Consider the following 21509-nt stretch of genomic DNA (forward strand, 5'->3'; position numbering starts at 1 on the left):
TACGTCATTGTCGCTTCATACAAGCGGTGCCGTTATTGCACTTAACCCTGTGAGTCCCATTATGGTCTTCTTTGGAATAGTTTTTGACGAACTTTCAAATTTAACTTACAATTTTTAACCCTGTTTTTCTAAAACAAAATTATTTTAAAGTACCATAATCATCTAGAAAAATTATAAATTAACATAGTTAATCCGCACGTATTTTATTATTTTATTGCTTAAGCTGGCATAAATTTTTTAACATTCTTGACGAATCCATTAATCTTGTTGATTGTTAGTCACTTTGGAACACATAGCCGAGGTTGCTTGCATTCTCCGTCCACTGGATCACTTGTCCATCCATTACAATATCCGGTGAGAAATCCTAGCGAGGTTCTCGTTCCCCACTACCATCAATTCCTGAATACTAGATCCAGAACGGCTGATACAGAGATATACGGCGTCAGCATATAATTGTATGTTGCAGTGCTTAAGAATATTAGGCAGATCAGTGATGTAACTGCAAAATAAAAGCGGTCCAAGTATTGATCCTTGGGGTACACCGGATGTGACAGTGGCAGAAGCCGATTGCATATTTTTTCACTAATAACAGCCTATTTTCAAGATACGAACTGAGTAGCCATACTGCACTGAACGAAAAGTTAAACTGCATTCGAAGTTTGGTACAAAATCTGCAATGTTCAATTGTATCAAACGCTTTGGAGAAATCTAGCAGCAGTAATATAGAACTACTCTTCTGATCAAAGGCCGTTGCCAAATCATCGTATAGACGAACGACTGCTGCTTTGATGTTTTGACCTTTCCGGCATCCGGCCTTATATTCCGATAGCAGGTTATTTTCCGTTATGTGACTCGTCATTTGATTTCCAGTTAGCTTCTCAAAGACTTTAGAGAAAGGACATAAGATGCTTATTGGGCTTGGGTTTTTTCCATGTGTGGACTCATTACTGCGACCAGAATAGTTGATCTATTGTAATATCGCCCGGGTGTTTGCTGTATGACCAGCACTTCATTTCTTTTTGCTATAATCGCTATTGAGTGAGCGATATGCTTATTAAATTTTATGCGTGCTTGTGTGTATTGGGGTTTACCCTTCCTTCAAAGCTTGAAGTACTTTACCCACTTATTCCTCGCTGCCAGCACTATCCCATATTATAGCCGTTCCTGGCGAGGACTCATTCCTACCTCTGACCAGTACACTTAACTATAGGAGGGACGTTTGCACTGTCAAGAGGCTTCAGAGAGTAAATATAAAATTCAGCACGAAGGACGGGTAAAATGGAGGGGCCTGAATAAATCCATGCTAAAGTCACTTGACATCGAATGGCTTGATTCTACTAAGATTCGAACCCACGACCACTCGCTTGTCAAAGCAGACTCGGTAACCTTGCGGCTACGGAGCCCCCCTTAGTCTTGTGTTGGACATCGCATTCAGATGACATTCCTTTCGAATTTTGAGATTATTTTTGCGTGTTACCAGCAAGCAGGAAAATTACTAGTTCATATGATGTGTACATGTACACATGTATATGTACACGTTGTACATGTGTGTTAATTGTTAGACGACCAGTGGTAAAGCTATTTTTATAAATTTAGTCGGTAAATCGTCCAAACACACTACAAACTGCATTAACAACTTCCCAGTGTTCCACAGATCGAAATGTGAAGCCATTGGGTAAATATTGAAAAGTATTATCTGTCCATAAAAGTATTATGGTTTTCTGTTTACAGTGATATTCGGCACAAATGGCGGTTAATGTCATCGGGATCAAACTCACAGTCAATAATAAAAGATTCTTTGCAAGCACCCAACTTTTTGACTCGTTGTCAAAGAGCTTTAGAATCAATTCGGGTATTAATAAAGCTATTCAGCTCTTGAAATTAAAACATTCGTACGATTCCTCAACCTCTTATACTGCTGATGTGCCTGAGCTTTGCGATGCAATTGCATCGCAGCTCTACGCCAATCTTGATAAGTCATATCCCTTTCGATGATGGATTTTCGCACTTCCAAGGCAACCCACGTATTTGACGATCTATTGTTGCTCACTACACGAAGTGGAATGTGCACATCAAGAACTCGTTTAATACGTTCATTGATGAATTCAGTTTGCTCATTCGAATCTTAAATTCTATAAAATTGGCGCTAGGGGATGGCATTAATGGCACCTGCTACTACTTGTGGGTTCATATATTTAGATTTAGTCTTTGCAGTTGGGTGTTCAAGGATCGTAATTCACCCAAATGGTAATATGTATGAATTATCAGCTGATCAATGATAACACTTTCACAATATTTTATCGACAAACGCTTTTTTGCTATGCTCAAAACAAGAGCAATAATACTTTTTAATTTGGTATTGGTTTTATAAAATAGGTGAAATGCTAGAATTATGAATCGTGAATGAATGAATGAACGATGAACGAAATTTGGCATTTAAACGCATTTCAGTTCAAATATACCGCCAAGGTGGCGAAACTTTAGTTGAAGAGAAAAAGATTAACGTAAAAAAGCGAACATGATATTTCACAAGATAGATTAGTTAATATTTTTTGAAACGATGGTTTTACAATTGATGGAGGGACGGTAGGGGAAAGTAATGAAAATTTTTTGGGTAAGGAGGGGAAAGAGTGGAAAGGAAGGGGAAGAGGTAGCTACACTTAACAACAGATAGATCAGGCTATAATGAGAAAGTATGAGTGCACTGTGATATCCTCCGAATCGCCATCTACGCGACTGACTCACGACCTCATTTACCTTGCGTCTGTGCCAGTTACACGCCACCGGACACTACCCAAGTAATGTGTAACAACACATGTTACACATTCCATGCAAATTCTCTACTATGGCAATAATGCAATGCTGCCACATCCTCCCCATGCGTCAATTATAAATTACTTACATTGTTGGTGTACTAAATATTTCTAGCAGCAGAAAGCCGGGATGACTCTTGTTGTATCAAAAATTCCTCTCCGCTGTACTCGGTCCTAGGCGACTTGTCGCTAATGATGTCGAGGTCTTTTGAGAAGGTTAGGAGTTGGTTACTTTTGCCGAAGATCGTTTCTCTCGGCTCAATGCCCGCTCGCCGGATAACACCTTCATTGGTGATTTGAAAAGACACGAAAGTGTCCCGAAACACCCTCGAAGCACATCACTCGCTGGATAGCTTTGATCAGCCGCGTCAGTTTGTCGCTGTTCGCGTTCGACGGCATCGTATATCCTACGAAATCATTTGCTATTGGAAATACACGACGAAACAAAAGCTCCTAGGTTACCTTCCGTCCCGTTTCCTGTTATTATAGCGCCATTGAGATGCCCATCGAAGAACTGCTTCCACCTGTCGACCACCTCGTGCTCATTTTTCGCAGGGTAAAGTTGAACCAAATTGACCATTGACTTTTCCCGGTTCAATCGTAATACATGTTGGCCACGGCTTTCATCGGCTCATCCTGAATATGCATTTAAATCCACTTGATTGCAATGTCCTCTACCATGTATAACTTTAATACCATTTGTTGTTGCGAATGCGATTTCCATGCAAAGGGCCCTTTTCCCAGCAAAACGTGCGAAGCTCAATGAATACACCGCTATTCCACCCAGTAAAAATGCTGCCATCGAATGTTTAAACAACTTGCTCACTTATTTATCCTGCTACGATGTCCCTTTTTTAAGCAAACCCTGCATAAGATAACTCGAACAACTTCGCAAATCAAACGAATGCTGAAGCAATCCACAATTTCGATCGGAATGCCACCCGAATGACCCATATATTGCGCTACAAAACATATTTTACCTCTACAATCACCTTGTAGGTTCAATTTAGCATTGGATCGCCAATGTGATATTCTCTGGTTCCGAAAGTGGTTCGCCATCTACGCGACTGAATCACCTCCCCATTTACGCGGGAACCCTACTAGCACGGTTGTTACAAAGTTGAAGTGGTAACCGAAATATGACCAATTTCAGTCGTAATCCGGTTGCTTCAACTAAATGGACCTAAAGTGTGCTACTTGGGAAGCTGTCAACCAACTCGACACTTCTGTTCTGTACCAGTTACATGCTACCGAAAACTACCCCAATAATGTGTAAACAACACACGATCCACATTCTAGGCCATCCCTCTTATATTGAAGGAAGTCACATGCACGTTACAAAAATATTGGGACACTCTCCTCGAGAGTTGTCTGAACTGTTGGATTATCCCAAAGTCAACGTTACGTTTCAGAAATCATTCGGAAAACGTCTCACCATTGATAGGAAATCCAGAAGCACCAGTGAAGCAAAGGCAGCTCATTCAAAAGTGTTGGATTAATTCATATGGAGTTCGGAGTTGTCATCAAGAGCCGGTAGGAGTTCCTCAATGAAAGAACAGGACTGGTTTGAGAAGTTTTAACGCACAAATTGTAACAAACAGTAACGCATTTCAAATCTGGCAGCAAAGAAATAGTCAATGAAGCACTACAAGAATTTGCTGACGAAATACGGTTGTATCCTTATAAATTTTGAGACAATACACTGAAATTAAACTGAAGAAGACGGGTGAAACCGCAAGCTACAAAAAGAAGTTCAAGTGCAAGTTTAACTGTTTTTAGCATTTATTTTTCACGTTCTAAACATTCGGAAGTGATTTACTGATGACATCGTCGAGGTATTTTCAGGAGCTAGCATCGACTCTAACAACTAATAATCTTCGATATCGCACGATAGATGTGAAAAACCAGGCCAGAAGTAACATATTGTCACTGCGTTTAAGCGCTGAATACAAGGATTCAAGAATACCCGAGCTTCCGAAAATAGAGTCCAATGTTGGTCATATATATGAATAAAAAGGAAATACATATCCGTCATTAAGGTGAAACTATTACCAAATTTTTTCTTCTTCCTTTTCAGCCAGTTAAATCAGTTCTATGAGGAGGGAAAATTAAGCGATCTGAACTTCTCGCGTGCACCAAAATGTTAAATTTTTTAATCTCTGCTCGTCATAGCAATTACTAGTACATATTACTTCTCTGCTATGGACAATTTTGTTTTTCTCGTCCCAACTAAGACACTAATTGCCGGACATTGTACCCTATTGAAGCAATTAACCGCTGCCGGTAAATGGGTGACACGTACATTCAAATCCAATCCAATACAATACATGGCCTGGTAGTGCCTTCAGGATTGTAAAGGGTTACGTTTCGTGGCTGGCTACGAACCGTTATCGTTCAAGCTGGTACAACAACGCCGTCGCAATGCAATGCAACGAATGCAACGGTGCAAACGGTTTCGCAGGCATTCGAAAAATGCTGTAATGGTCGCTCCGGGATTCGCCACCGATGCCACCGGTTCGAGTGTTGTCCCATTAATGATTTTTCTCGTTTCGCACCGCATCGTCATCGCCGTTGGTCAATTCGGCGAAATGTACCGCGGATGACCAGCCCGTCGACGACGTCGCGGTAGTTGTGCAAATAGGTACAGTTGTTATAGCCCGTCGGTTTGTGTGTGTGTGTTTTTGAGCGGTTGAAGGGAGGTTAATATTGCAAGCACGTTTCGTAGAATGTATGGAATGTGCGACTTCAAGGCCGGTCGCCGCTGATGTTGTGAGCATTCGAAAAATTACTATCGCGACTTTCAGTAATGGCGAACGGGGAGTTTATTCACACAACTGAAATACATCGAAATGTTCTATTCTGTCTTATCAAACGGCACATTCCGTTGCGAATCGCTCGAATGCTGGCCAATCTTAATTTTCTCCTCCGGCTTCTGTGGTCTGTTGGCTGGCATCTCCAAACTATCCGGTATCCGGTAGGAGGTGTGTGCGGGAACCGGCTGCGGCGCTGCCTGGTTGCAACAGCAGTAATAATGACGATGATGATTACGTTGGTTTCATGCTTCGAGTGGCCGCTGTGCGGCATGAAACTTACGCTGACTGTGATAATGATTATGACGTTAGCGATTGGAGGAGAATCTGTACAATATGTTATCATTGCCGTGCAATCGCAAGTCGGCACTGTAACAGAAGCGAAACGAAGATGTCCCTTTTTGCGCCGTTTGTAATTGTGCTTGTGTACAATAATGATGTATGTAGCTTTAGCATTGTTCGAATGTTTTATCGGTGTACGTTGCGTACATGCAGCAATGAGTGTTGTTACACATGTGTGATTCGGTCGTTGCAGTTTATTCCACTTTGGTGAAAGATTTATTTGATTTCCATGGGACATATTGGGATCGAATGCAATTGGATTTTTTTACTGTCCCCCCCTTTGTGTTCTTTATTACTTGAGAACGTGATATTTGAGCAATTGCGTTATGTTTATTTTCATCACACCCAAGCAGCCAATAACGAATACAATGAATCAATACGAAAAGTTTGCAGCTCGATTGCAAACTAATGCACGGAAAAACGCTGTGGAAAATTGCCCATTAAGTATTTTCTTTTGAAAATTTTGGTAGAAGTAGTTTAGAGTGTATTGTTTACATTGTATTTTTATCGCTGTCAATTATTTGAAAATTGAAATAAATTGTGTCATCTGTCACCCGAAGAGTAACGTCGCGAGTTGACTTTGCGCAACCACCTGGAAAATTCTCAACTCTTTCGCTGGGACATCGGAAAACAACTCAGAATCGTGCAGTCAACGGTGAGTCGTGAGCTTGAACGTTACTGCAAAACTCTGAGGCTCAAACGAAAGGAGAAATGCGGTCAGAATGGATGTTCGCTTAGTGATCAGGATTACAAGCGTGTCGTCAAAGCGTTTAAGGGAAATCCCAATGCTTCAGTCAGGGATGTGGCCAAAAAGTTGAATCTGTCCAACGCTTCCGTTCAGAGAGCCAAGGACCGGGAGGGAATGCATACGTACAAAGTACAGAAGGCTCCAAATTGTGACGATCGAACGGCAAAATACGTTGTGAAAGTCACGTGCCCGAAAACTGTACACCCAGATACTAACGAAGCCTTATTGTCTCATCATGGATGATGATACTTACGTCAAGGCAGACTAACGGCAACTACCGGGGCTACTGTTCTTCACCGCCCAGCACAAGTTTGACGTTCCAGAAGAAGAAAGAAAGCAGAAATGTTCAAAGTTTACCAACAAATACTTGATTCGGCAAGCGATCTGCTCATGTGGCAAACAGAGTGCGTCGTTGGTGACAACCGAGACTGTAAACGGGCAGATCTACCTCATGGCGTGTTTACAGAAGCGTCTGCTTCGCGAGGGGCCTAAGATCTTCTGGCCGAATCTAGCTTCATGCCACTATTCAAAGGATGTCCGGGAGTAGTACGAAGTCAACGAAGTCGTGTGCGCTGCGCACACACACACACACACACACACACACACACACACACACACACACACACACACACACACACACACACACACACACACACACACACACACACACACACACACACACACACACACACACACACACACACACACACACACACACACACACACACACACACACACACACACACACACACACACACACACACACACACACACACACACACACACACACACACACACACACACACACACACACACACACACACACACACGCACACAGTGTCTAAACTTTGGTCACCAGGCGAGGAACTGCATAGGGCCGGACAGATCTACGCAGTGCCGAAAATGCGGCGAGACTGGTCATTTTGTGAAAGACTGCACTAAGCCACCAATATGTATGCTGGGTACCAAGGAGGAGAACTTTACAGGTGGTCCAAGATGCCCGGTCTATAAAAACACGTTGACTGGCAGAAGATAATGGAGGTGACCCAAATCAATCTGAACCGCTGTGACACGGCACAACAATTGCGGTGACAGTCAACGACAGAAACGAAGTACGACGTTGTAATTATGTATTGTACACCGTATGATGTTCCTCCTGACAACGGTAACTGGATTGCAGACAGAGTAAGGATGGCTGCAATTTAAATTACGGGTAGATATCCTATCCAGGAAGTGGTCACGAGCACAAACAATGGGTTCGTTATCGCCAAGATCAACGGTATATTCATGTGTAGTTGCTATGCACAGTCTACTACAAGCTTTTGCAAAACTGGATGTCAACCTAATGAACGAAAGCACCTCCAGCACCTCCTCCGTAAAGATGGACGAGAATCCATTATCGAGGTCACCTTTTGCAGTCCGTCGCTGGTTGCAAACACAAATTGGAGAGTATGCGAGGGTTACACTCACAGTGACCATCAGGCGATCCGGTACTACATTGACCAGCGAAACACTGTGCCACCACAGTGGCATAGAATCCTCGAGCGCAACTGGAAAACGAAGCAATTCGTCAGCGTTTTTTTTGTCGAAGCTTTGCGAGCAGAGAGTGGCCCTTCAGTCCGGGACGTGCTAGTGAAAGCATGTGACACAACCATGCCAAGAAACTTGGAACCCAGGAACAAACGACGACCAGCGTACTGGTGGAATGAGGCAGTAAGCGAACTTAGAGCTAGATGTCTCAGCGCCAGAAGACGCGCACATCAAGCAAGATTTGAGACGGAAAGAGAGGAACGTAGAGAAGTCTACAGAGTGGCTAGGGCTACGCCGAAACAGGAGATCAAGCGGTGCAAATCTAACTGTTTCAAGGAGCTTTGCCAAGACGCCGATGCCAACCCATGGGGTGACGCATACCGCATCACCATGAAAAGGTTGAAAAGCCCCTCGATGCCCGCTGAAACATGTCCAAACAGGCTAAAGATGATCAACGAGGGACTCTTTCCGCAGCATGCCCCAACGACCTGGCCCCGACACCCTATCGTGAGCAAGAGGATAGCAACGCCGCAGAAAGAATAATCACCAATGAGGAACTAGTGATAGTTGCAAAGGGATTGAAGGCGAGAAAAGCACCCGGAATGGATGGAATTCCCAACATTGCTTTGAAAACGGCGATCTTGGCGCTTCCGCACATGTTTGGGTCGGTCATGCAGAAATGCCTGGACGAAAGCCACTTCCCAGACAGATGGAAGGCGCAGAAGGTAGTGCTGCTACCTAAAACAGGTAGACCACCGAGCGATCCTGCTTCGTATAGGCCCATATGTTTGCTGGATACTCTTGGAAAACTCCTGGAAAGGGTAATTCTCAACAGACTGACGAGATACATGGAGAGCGAGCACGGATTGTCCAACAAGCAATTTGGTTTCCGGAAAGGAAAGTCCACGGTGGATCCTAGTGTCGAGATTGTCGGCTTTGCAGACGACGTAGTAGTAACGGTCACAGGTGAATCGTTGGAAGAGGTGGAAATGCTGGCGACTGAGCCCATGGACATGATAGCACACTGGATGCAGGGAGTGAAACTCCAGCTGGTTCACCACAAGACGGAAGTACTAGTGGTTAGTAACCGTAAAGCAGTGCAGCAGGCACAAATCACCGTCGGAGATCATGTCATAATCTCGCAAAGGAGACTGAAATATCATTAATTTTGATTCATTTTACAGTGCCGTCTCAACCGAGCAAAATTTGACAAAGTTATACATATGTAGAACATTTGAAGAACTAGTTATTATCTACAATTTTGCTGAATAAAGTTCTTCTGTATCTTTTGTAGTTACGGTGCCACAATGCTAGTAACTCATTAGTGACTAGATGAACGTTCACTTAGTCACTAATAAGATACTAACATTGTAGTTCCATTACTTCAAAAGATACAGCAAAACTTTATTCAACAAAATTGTAGATAATAACTAGTTCTACAAACTTTGTCAAATTTTGCTTGGTTGAGATGGTACTGAAAAATGAATCAAAATTGAGTCAAAGTGATCTGACCATCCCTGGTTGACGTGACTTTAAAAATACCTTCCAAACAAGAACAGCTGCTTTAACATTAGAACCATACATTAAAGGCCAAGCGTCACCTGTCTCAAAACGCGGATTCTCTCAAGTAAATACTCACCGTGCCTGTTAGGAACAAGATGAATTATTTATTCACCTGTTCGAATCATTCGTTCGTGCATCGGAAACCGGTGCGTACGCAGACCCGGCAAAATAGTGTTACTTTATTAGAGTTTTTCAGACAGAGAAACCGAACTCATCCTAACAAAAATGTGTTTGTACCGACATTACGATGCAACTTCATGCATTAGTTCGAAGGGCATCAAGACAATGAATAGTGAAAAGGTCACCATTGGTTAAAATTTCAATCTAATAATGAATGTTTAATATAATATATTAATATGGTTGATTAATCATTAATAAATTACGTAATAAGCTTTAATGTCAGAACGGTTAAAATGCTAGGTGTAAAAAATCGATGGTTATTAGTACGAAACCTGTCACTTTACTGAATCAATTATCATATTCGTGTCTTTGATTTACTGAAAATTAAACTTTAATGTGAACTGATGTAAATTGATTCCTTTTGCTTAACGTAAGAACACACTTAACACTCAAAAACAAGACACAACACTTATGGTTTTTATAAAAAATTAAAAAATACCTTTTACGCTAACCGATTTCAGGTTTGATCCAACCCATCTGCGGAGCCCTCCCATCTGCCCATCTAAAGTGAATCAAAGTCAGGCTTAAAACACGCTTCAATCAATTTCTTCGAATTGACCAACAGTGTTGGTTTGTCCCCAGTGTAAAACTGAATTAACCTGTGGACTGAACCTGTGAACTTATTATGCCTAATTAATTCAGTTCGTTGCTGTAAATATTTACCATTTATGCCTACAGAATTCCTATGATTGATTGACGTTCAATGTTAGAACTTTTTGTGACCTTCACGGTAGTATCTGCGTGTGTAAACAGAACAAGTTCATTAACGACCCGGTGACATTTAACGCACTTGCCAGCATAACTAGATTTGTTCTATATTTTTTACTGTCTATGTTAAATTTTACTTCACTTCATTTGAAGAAGTCGATGGGTTTGTTTGAAATGTACCACGTGTCACGTGAAGAATTGACCAACAAATTTTGTAGTAAGGTTGTAAAACTGCTCAATCAAAATCGTTTGAAATCTGGAAATTACTTAAAATAAAAAAGAAAAAAAAATCCTCATAAAGTGTCTATGAGGTTCCTCAAAAAGTGTCCATAAGGTTGCATCATACACGCAGACAAATTCTATAGACAAATTAACTTTCTTTACCGTTGGACTTTTCGAAGTCGTGACTTAGAATCTACACAACGATTTGACTTCCCATTGTACTGTAGTAACGTCTGTAAGGAATTATGAATAAGTCCTAATTGGAAAGGAATGAACAACAATGGTAATTTTCTTTTAAACTTTGCTTACGGGATGGAATCGCCAAAAACTCACGATGGTAGAATGACTTGTACATGTGACTCATTCCATAGCTCCCCCACAATTTGGGGAGCATTTTCTTCATTTGGAAAGATAGTTTCACAAACATGCTTCGATAACACTGTCATCAGCTAGCCTGTCGTCTGTCGAAATGTTTACAAACCCATAACCGAAATGCAAAATATGATGTCCCATCGCCAACCATTCTTGCTCAAACAAACCGAAGGCAAAAGTTGCCCAATCTGATCTCGATTTACATACGAATGTCAATAAAGTCACCAGAACTATCCATCGTTTTCCGCTTTCCCGAACCTTCTCGCCGGCTGACTGGACGAATGGGATTTTTTTTATAACCATTCCCAAATGGTACGACTGGGTGGACATACTCGTTGCCTCGAAGCTACGACGACGACGGTGCGGTGCGGTGCGGTGGTTGTATCAAACCGATTGCCGCTGGCCGTTGCCTTGGTGGATGCGGGAATTCGAAGCCGGGCGACTGTTTCCGAAGATTCCGAAATCCGCCCGCCCTCACAATCTCCCGGCGAAGCAAGCCGGAAAAAGTATGCAAAATTTTCTGACAAACCTCCCCGGTGGAATGAACCGTAACATCTGTCTCGATCTACATATCGTTTATTTTTTTTTGTTACTGCTCCCTGTCTCCATCCCAACGATATATATATATGTGTGCGACCAGTTGATCTGCAACTTGGCCTGACCCGCACGCGAAGCATGTGCGCAGCATTGGTCACCGACACGCCGAGCGGATGCTAGAAAGCAATTCGAAAGGACTGCGCTGGAGATAGATATGCAATCGAATCAGTTGATACCAAAAAAATGCGAAAAAAAAGAAGTTCTTCCCCCTAGAGGTGCTTTCGGACTCGCCTCATCCGATTTTTTATTGAAAAATATAAATAATATATTGCAAAAGTAAGAATTTTTAGTATTCAGTCAATATAGAATAAGTTATAGCTTAGCCATTGATTGACGAATTGAGGAAGACACAAGTTATTTTCAAAATTTATAGTTTTTACTAAAGTGTTCAGCAAAAGATTATTTGATAAATTCATAAAAAAAACTTTGAACATAATCTGGCCTCTATGAGAAAAAAGATTAGTAAAATGCCATGCATGTCTCAAAATACAGAGGCCATAACCTTCCCTTCTGATTATTGTGGCTGGCTTTCACCCTTGAGGATCCCAACTAGGCTGACGTTCTTCTTAACTGCGGTGCTTAAGTATTGATTTTTTTTTAATATCGTTGTTTTTTGAAACTGTTTCTAATTTTGATTCCATCCCAGTAATTAATTACAAGCAAGCAAGCAATTCTTAAAATCATTCAAATATTCACTATCAAATAATCACGCAGTTGTTATCTCATGTAACAAAGTTTTATCGTACTCTTGTTGCAGTTTTGATGACCAATTTAGATCAGTAAAACTCTAATGAGAATGTAAAATATCTAACATTGCTCCTTGGGTTTCTAAGGTGTCTAAACTAGGTTAGAAAAATATCTAAATGATTGTTGTTGTTTGCTATAACCGTTATGTGTGCAACAGGGTACCCGGGTATCTTTTCAGTTTTAAAATAGTTATAATATAACTCATTCAGTTCAAAACATACGTCATTGAAATTTTGCGACATCGTAAAACTAGTTGATCTTAAGTAATTGAGGTTTTTTGGTGCATATCCATAAAGGGGATTAACAATGAGAGGCACTTGATTTTTTTATTACGTAGGAGGTGTTTTTTTTGTCGCACACATAACGGTTAAAACCCATACATACGCGCACACACGTACATACCTACACCTAGTTATAGATTCATTTTTTGAAAGCGATTGTAGTACTTTTCCAGCTCACAATTAGCAATGCCGGGACTCTGCGGTATCGAAGCGACTGCTTTCGACTGCTATCGACATGAGATTGCTTTGCATTCTTCCAGAGGCCAAATATAGAAAGTCTCTAGGAGATAGATCCGAGATACATTCGAAGTGTGTCAGAAATCTAGAATAAATAATAATCACTGCACACGGTTCTACTTCGAATCAAATCGCAAATGACTTCACTAATAAATATTAACTTTTCAAAGAGTTTAACTCAATTAACTTTCCATAATCAAACGAGGTATATTGGATTTATAATTGTACTAGCAGATTGCCCGATATCACTCGGGGCTCCTTTGTCACTCAGTCACTTGTATATCTGTTTTTGTAACGAAAACTCTCATAATGCAAGAAACAAAACCCCTTTTTTATTTGAATATGACTACTCCCTTTGTCAGTTCCTCTCACGTTGTCCCCCAACCACTTTTTTAATGGCCACCCTATTCCCCTTTCAGGAATAAAACAACTTGCACAACTGCTATCGTTCAAAATGCAAGAGAAACGCACCCCTTTACCCATTTGAACTTTTCTCTCCCCTTGTAAGAAACCGTCTCCCTTTTTTGTCAACCCCCTGGCATATAACGTAGCTAATAATGCATCGGTTTACCCAATAAAAATTACTATACTGGAAACGAAACAAAGGTTTATTTACCATATATTCCTCCTTGGTGGAACCGCCCTCTTTTCTCAAAGTCAGTTGCACAACTGCAATCAGTTTAAATGCAAAAGAAACGCAATCCGTTTTACTTCTTTAGATCTCTCTCCACCATGTTAGGGATTTCCCCCTTTTGTCAACTGCCCAGTGCTGCTTTCCTAATGTCAAGGAACATTTGTGCCAAGTTTGATGAAGTTATGGCCTATCCCCCCCCCCTCCTCTTCTGGTCAACCCTTCAATGCTGATTCTCTTATGTCAAGGAACATGTATGCTAAGTTTGGTGAAGAACCGTCCAGACATTTCAGAGTTAGGAACCTCCCTTCCCCCCGTGCTACGACTTCCCCTCTTATCAGCCCTTTAGTGCTGATTCCCTTATATCAAGGAATATGTGTGCAAAATTTGATGGAGATCGGTCAAGGCGTTCTGGATTTATGGTGGAACATATAAACATACAAACATACTCACTCTCACTTTTATGTATATAGATTTATTGTTAATGCTTAAGAAAATCTAGAAAGAAAAAAAACTAATTCACAACACTATTTTACGGTGGCGGCATATCGTCAAAAATATAGGAGAAAATATTTCCTGAGCTTTGCTAATAATTGTTGATCCGTATTTCATTTCCGAGGATTCCTATTTCATAGTAAAAGGGATTCCCTTACCGAGTTATAGGAATCCTGAGGATTCTCCTGTTGGATTCTTATATTAGAATCCTGGTTGTATAAGCACGGTATCCTGTACGAATCTTATGCAGAATTCCACCACACAATTCTAATTCAAGGAATATATATCAATTTTGTTGATTTTTTCGGTGTTTGGTTCGTCCGGTGAAGGAAAGCCACCAGCCTTTTAGAAGCATGTTTTGACCTGTAAATGTCAAGTAAACGTAGGATCTATCGTTACGCAAGTAACTTACTTATCACAAAAATATCGACCGATTTGATTAATAACTGCCGGCTTACACCATAAAGATTTTCTTCATAAAATTCGTATAAAAAACGAGACAAGTGCCCCAGCCTGGGCAGCCCAGCAGGCTTGATTTTTAAATTAATCATAAAACTGGAATTGACATTAGATTAGAGTTTGGATTCAAATTTAAGCTTTGGATTCGGATTTGGTCTTAAAATTGGAATTGAAATAGAAATCAAAATTGAACCTTAATTTCATCTTGAAATTGGTATTGTTATTGGGCCAATTAAGACTTGAAAGCTGCCCTCAAATTGAACTAGAATTTTGGACTGAACTTAAAATTAGAATGGACTTCAAATTCGAAGTGAAATCAAACATAAAATAGAACTAGAACTGGGATATGAAATTGGGTTTATATTGAATTTGATTTGAATTCGAAACACACTTGAAATTGGTCAGTGTTAAGCCTGACCAAACTAAGGCACAAAATTTTGATGTCGAGAAAAACGAATTCTGGTGAAATTGTGGTGAATGACCCTTTGGGTTAAAACCACTCAAAAAAAAAAAAAAAAAAAAAAAAAAAACGAATTCAAAGTTTGCTGTTACTAGCTTTATGTAATCTAACCAGAGTAAAATGTAACATAGAATAATTCTTGAGAGTCGTCATAACTCATTTTTATAGATTTTGCGACATGGTCCAGTCTGACTTGACACAGACAAATTGGTCTTAAAATCGGAGTAGAAATTGATCGTGAAATTAGAAACGAAATTTGACTTAAAGTTAGACATAAAATCAAACTGGTGTTGAAAATTGAGCGTGAAATATAATTTGAAACTGAATTTGAAATTGGATTCAAACTCGAACATGAAATTTTGCTAGAAATTGGACTTAAAATTCGCTTGAAATCTGCCGTGAAATCGGGACTTTACTACAAAAGTTCAAATTAATGGACAAAGTAGTCAAACCCCCAGCAAAAAATATATGGGACTTTAAAGTAATCTTAAAATTATGCCAGGAGTTGGATTGGAATTTAAATTTTGAATTAGACATGAAATTAGACTTGAAATTGAGCTTAAAAGTGGACTTAAGTTTGGACCAATTTAGGCTAGAATCTCCACATCAAATTAAATTGGAAATTGGGTTTAATGATACTTGAAATTGCATTTGAAATCGAACTCGAAATTGAAGTTAAAATTGGAATTAAATTGAACATTATTCGATATTGAACTTGAATTTAGATTGGTCTTGAAGTGTGACTCGAAATTATAAATTAACTTTGAAATTGAATTCTAAGTTGGACTTGAAGTTGAACCGGAAATTGGACATGAAATAGGACTTGAAATGGGGCATGAAATTAGATACAAATAGGATTTGAAATGGGACATAAAATTGACATGGATTTGTAATTGGGTATGATATTGAACTTGAAATTGAAGTTGAAATTGGACATGAAATAGAACATGACATAGGACCTGAAATCGGACTTCAAATTAAATTTAAAATGGAACTCAAAATTTTACAAATAAAATGGGTTTAAAAGTGAACTTGAAATGAAATTTTGGTTATGAAATTTAGCTTGAAATGGGACAATTTGGGGGGGGGGGATTTGACTACTGTCCATTAATTTGAACTTTTTTAGTACATTGAAGTTGTAATTGGACATGATATGGGACTTGAAATGAGACTTGAAATCAGATTTGAAATTAAGCATGAAATGGGACATGAAATAGGACTTGAAATTGAACATTGCCATTGACAACATTGACTCGAAATTTAAACTTTATTTCAAATTAAAATTGTATTTGAAATTAAACTTGAAATGGGACATGAAATTGAAGATGAAATTTGGCATGCAATAGAACTTGAAATGGGACTTGAAATCGGACTTGAAATTAAACATGAAATAGGATTTGAAATTGAACTTGAAATGGGACTTGAAATTGAACTTGAAATGGTACATGCAAAATGACTTGAAATTGAAGTTGAAATGCAAAGTGAAATAGGACGTAAAAAGGACTCAAAATTTTACTTTAAATTGAATTTAAAATTGTACTTGAAAAGGGAGTTAAAATTTAACTCGAAATTGAAGTTGAAGTTGGACATGCAATAGGCCTTAAAATGGGGCGTGAAGCGATTATGTATGGACCAGTTCACAAGGAGAAATGTCTCTGGAAATTAATGTTGCCGCGGTCATTTGCGGTCACTTTCGTGGGTCCCGTGAAGTTTTGGCCGAACTTAGCCAACTGCCATTACAGCCTGTTGACGAGCCCCTCGTCATGGTGAAAAAGTGAACAACTTACCTTTCATCACGAGCGAATACATTGACGGAATGACAGTCGCTTGTAAATCAATCGAACATCGATGTCGCTAGTTTGCAGAATCAGTTGTAAATAAAGTTGCAGTAAAACATAGAGTTTAGTCAACAGTTGAAAGCAGTAGCAGTAGCAGTAATAAGTAATTAGTTCACCTAGTACAGTAAAAGTCGGAAATAAATACAGTTTATTCCAGTCAAGGTAGGTTGAATAAAAGAAATTACCGTCGCGTTACTAGTCCGTAACCTGAAAGTACATACTTGTATACTTACCTGTAGTTGTAGATTGCCCGTGTTTCCGAATCCAGTAGATAAAGAACCTGTAAATAGAGAAAAAACACTGAAAATGTAAGTTAAAATTAAATACTTACCTGGTAAACACAATTGTAATTGAAATTATAATATATTTCAGCTTTGTAGCTGCTAAGTATAAGCAACTAACAAAACGGTGTTTAACTATCCGCAACACAGCCGAAATGTCGTAGAATGGTATAAGTACAATAATATTCATTTTATTGAAAAAGGTTTGAATCCACTGTCCAGATTTTTGTCCCATCGATTATCGAAATACTGGGAAATGGTCAAACGTAAATTGAAGAAGTATTACAGAACAATTAAAGCATCGTCTGATATAGTAAAATGGTGCAAAAAGATTTCAGACACGATTGACAATGTCACTGTGCAGAAAATGATAGAAGGTAAAGGGTGTCCACGGTAAAATTCCAACACACTCAAATTGCTCTATCTTTTGAACCGTTGCACATAGGAGTATTTGAGCCGAAAAGTTGGTCAAAAGTATTGTTAATTAGTTTTATTAGAGTAAACAAGCGGTAATGAGTGGAAAATAGTATCATTAGTTCTATTAAATATTTTTTTATAGAATTATGTTTGTATCTACCTAGTAGTGCAATATAACTTTTCTGATATTGCTTTTACTGTAGTTGAAGAATGTAAACTTTCTTAGAAATTGTGTGAATAAGAGAGAGAGAGATAGATAGAGAGAGAGAGAGAGAGAGAGAGAGAGAGAGAGAGAGAGAGAGAGAGAGAGGAAGGGGGGGTGAGATCTTAAACATTTGCCTTCGTATTTCTGCGCATGCTTCTCTCTCGGTTCATTACTGAATCCCTTCGATTGGTGACTCTCCGGAAATTATTACAGGAAAACCTAATACAAATCCAGCATGTACTTATTCTTCTTACAAAACAGGCCTTTTGATTGATAACACGCTTATTGAATAAATTGCGTAATGAAGAGACTCAAAGCTTGCGCAAATTTGATAGAAATTAAAGAAATTTGGCGAATTTTTCTTTCAATACCTAGAACTTCTTGTTCAATCACTTTATAGAGCATTCCTCTGGTGTCTCACAAGCACAATTTATCTTTCAAATGCTTGAAATTTCATGATAGTATAATTTATCACAAGAAAAATGCTGCAATATTGAATATTTCATCGGTTAGTAAAAAGTTTTTATTTCATAAAATTGCAAAAAGTTGCAAAAATTTCACTCACAGCGCTCTTCCTGGGACTCTAAGCTATCAAATGGCATCAAAGATTGTGATGAGGAAAGGTGAGAACATAAACAAATATCACTTTAAAGTAGCAACATATTTGTGCTTATTTGCTATAATAAATACTGCTCGCTTGTCTTCATTATATTCATTGAAATCTAAAGTCCATATCAACAAATAATTGTAAAATCTTTGAGCTTCAAAAGCCTTTTAACAGCTGGTCGATAGGATATATATAGCCTTAGAAATATGAAAGGCAACATCCTTACCTACATGAGCGAAAATATGTAGCCCATTTTTACTCGAAGTTTGACAGCTCTATGCACGATGTAAACAAAACAAATGGTTTCAAAATTAACGTTACATTGTGTGATAGGTATCTGGGAAGACAACAAGGTTTAATTGGAGAAGCTTGAACGAGTTTCAACTTTCCTCATTTTGGCCAGCTTTTTGGTCCAAATACTCCTCTGTGCGTTGGGTTGGGAAAATTTGCATGGAGAAAGTTCAAAGTACATTGCAAGTCTTTTTATCAGGTGCGTGAAGATGCGAAAAATGCCGTCGAAGAACAGCTCGTTTGCGAAAAAGTTCTGCACAAGTACATCGAAAATCAGAATCTGTCATAACGTGCCATCGCATCGGTAAAAAGTTGGAAATCCCAAATTCTACCTACTGCAAAGGATAAGTTCAATGTTCCAGAGAACCTCCGAAAACAGAAAATGACAAATTTTGCCAAAAAATTCTTGATTTGACAAACAATTTGTTCATGTGAAAAGCGGAGTACACCTTTCGCCAGCCCAGGTACCAAAAACATAGACAAGTGTGTTTGAAAGAGTGTCTCAAAAAGCGATTTCTTCCTCTGCTGAAGTCTCACAACTGTCCTACGATCTTCTGGTAGAATTTGACTTCATGCCATTGTGCAAAGGCCGTGCTGGAGTGGCATAAGGCAAATAATGTCGATTTCGTACCGCAAGTTCAAATGCACCGGTGCTGCGGCCAATCGAGAAATACTAGGCTATTATAAGGCAAAATCTTCTGAAACTAGGATCAACTAGGATCCTAGTATAGAACTAGGATCAAAATAATTGAAGAAATCAAGAAAGTACAAACCATGTCGATTTTGAGATTGTGCGAGATCGCATAGATGGGGTTAAGGCCAAAGCACCGGCATTCGGATATGGAGGCGCAATTTGATAAAATAAAAACGCTAAAACTAAGTTTAATTGTTTCATTTGATGCCCTGAAAGTCTGGTGACAATCAGTTAAACATTCGAATTTTGCGAATTAATCTTGTGTGTTGCAATTTTATTGTGGACACCCTTTATTCAGAGAAGTTTATCAGAAAATACGGCAAATAATTTTTCTTGTATTTTTTTCCAAAAAGCCCAATAAAAACCTGTAAAAATATATTTTTTTAAATTTTGTACTTTATTCCCCCATGGATAAATTTGAAATTTTGTGCGGCTAAATTATGAATGGAACAGACTTTGCCATTATATCCTGGATGAAATATTGTTCTAGATCCGATTATTGAATTGGTATATTTTAACATTCATTCATATACAATATACAATATTTCGAAACGAGCGAGTAACAAATGATACCCACTCTTACGCGAGCGAGTGTGAGAAGCATACCATCCAATGCTTACTCCACTGAGGAAAGCGTACGACAAGCAACCGCTGGGGCTTGCATTCTGTTACCCACACAACTCGCAAACGCATTCCTTCGCAGCATCTTCCTGCTCAGCCACCTAACGAGGAAAATCAGTGCCAACAGCTCGTGAGCGCGGGCGGTACACTTTGATGTATAGATGCAGAATTTCGGCACCAACTTTTCAAAAGGGCCAATCTGCAAAATGTAAACAAACCGAGTGAGGGTTATTTTTTGCTGGAGTAGCATATGGACCTGGTGCCGATTTGCCTTACTTCTTCTTCTCTTCTCTATCTTAGGCCCTCAAGCCCTCACATACGCGAGTAAGAGTGACGACATTCGCGAGCGTCGCGGCTTCAATTGTCGGGTTGCAGTAATGAGCAAGGGCAACGACCGTGGCTTATAGTTAAATACATACTCGCAAAATCCGTCGTCGTAGTGCGTGGGAAGATAAGTAAGGTAATCCAAAGAAGAATGCTCAAGCAAGTGTGTTTCTTAGAACGAGAGAACGCCGGTGAGAAACTTACACCACACGAGTGCGGGCTTCACAACACTGCTCGTCTTTCTGATTTGTGACAAATTTACAAAAATTAAATTAAAATTAAATTCTAATTTTGTACTCTTAAATGAGTTATATCCGCCAAACGATTCTCTATTGCAACTAGCAAAGTTTTTCTCATTGTTGTTGTTGTTATTTACGTTTGGTCGCTCGCCAGCGATGCTATGTTATGATTATTTATAACAAAGAGACAACGACAAAAAGTTATCGACTACCTACGTCACAGAGCTACGTTTTGTGTCCTACCCATCGCAACAAAAAGAAGACGCGCCTACTGTAGCTCCTAATATATTTGTTACACAATTTTCAACTCACCATACTTTTAAATGGGCCTACCTGTGAATAGGTCGGATTAAGCTAAAACTTAGCCAAAGCTACTCAAAATGCCCTTAAAGTGTACAAACTCAGATTCTGAGTAGTTTTCCAACCAAAAAATTGGCAGTAGGAATCTAAAAGTGCATTATTTGTTACAAAGAATATCTCCATTATTGATAGCAATTAACCAAATTAGTTAAATTTTCTACTCAAAATTTCCACAGAAGTGTGTAGCGTGAAATAGTTAAAACTTGATCGAAACGCTTTACATTATAAATTATCACTGAGTCTTATCTTTTACCAAACCAGCGATTACTTTCACACACCATCGATTGAACGAGCAAAACGAGCGAAAGCCTTATCTTATTTCGATCTCCCTATTCATCTTAAAATTGCTCCAGCATCGAAAATGGATACTGCGCCAGCATCAAATGAGATCGAATTGAGTCCCGTAATATTACTCCAAAGTGCAAACCATTCAACCC

General features: G+C 39.3%; 1 protein-coding gene across 12 annotated transcripts in view; it reads left to right on the top strand.

Moving 5' to 3' along the window:
- Nucleotides 1–21509, top strand: part of LOC128734982 (protein alan shepard) — a 370743-nt gene that overhangs the window by 78742 nt on the left and 270492 nt on the right. The gene's annotated exons all lie outside the window — the stretch shown is intronic.

Source organism: Sabethes cyaneus, chromosome 2 (genome assembly GCF_943734655.1).
Source record: "Sabethes cyaneus chromosome 2, idSabCyanKW18_F2, whole genome shotgun sequence".
In the NCBI taxonomy this organism is placed as follows: Eukaryota; Metazoa; Arthropoda; class Insecta; order Diptera; family Culicidae; genus Sabethes; species Sabethes cyaneus.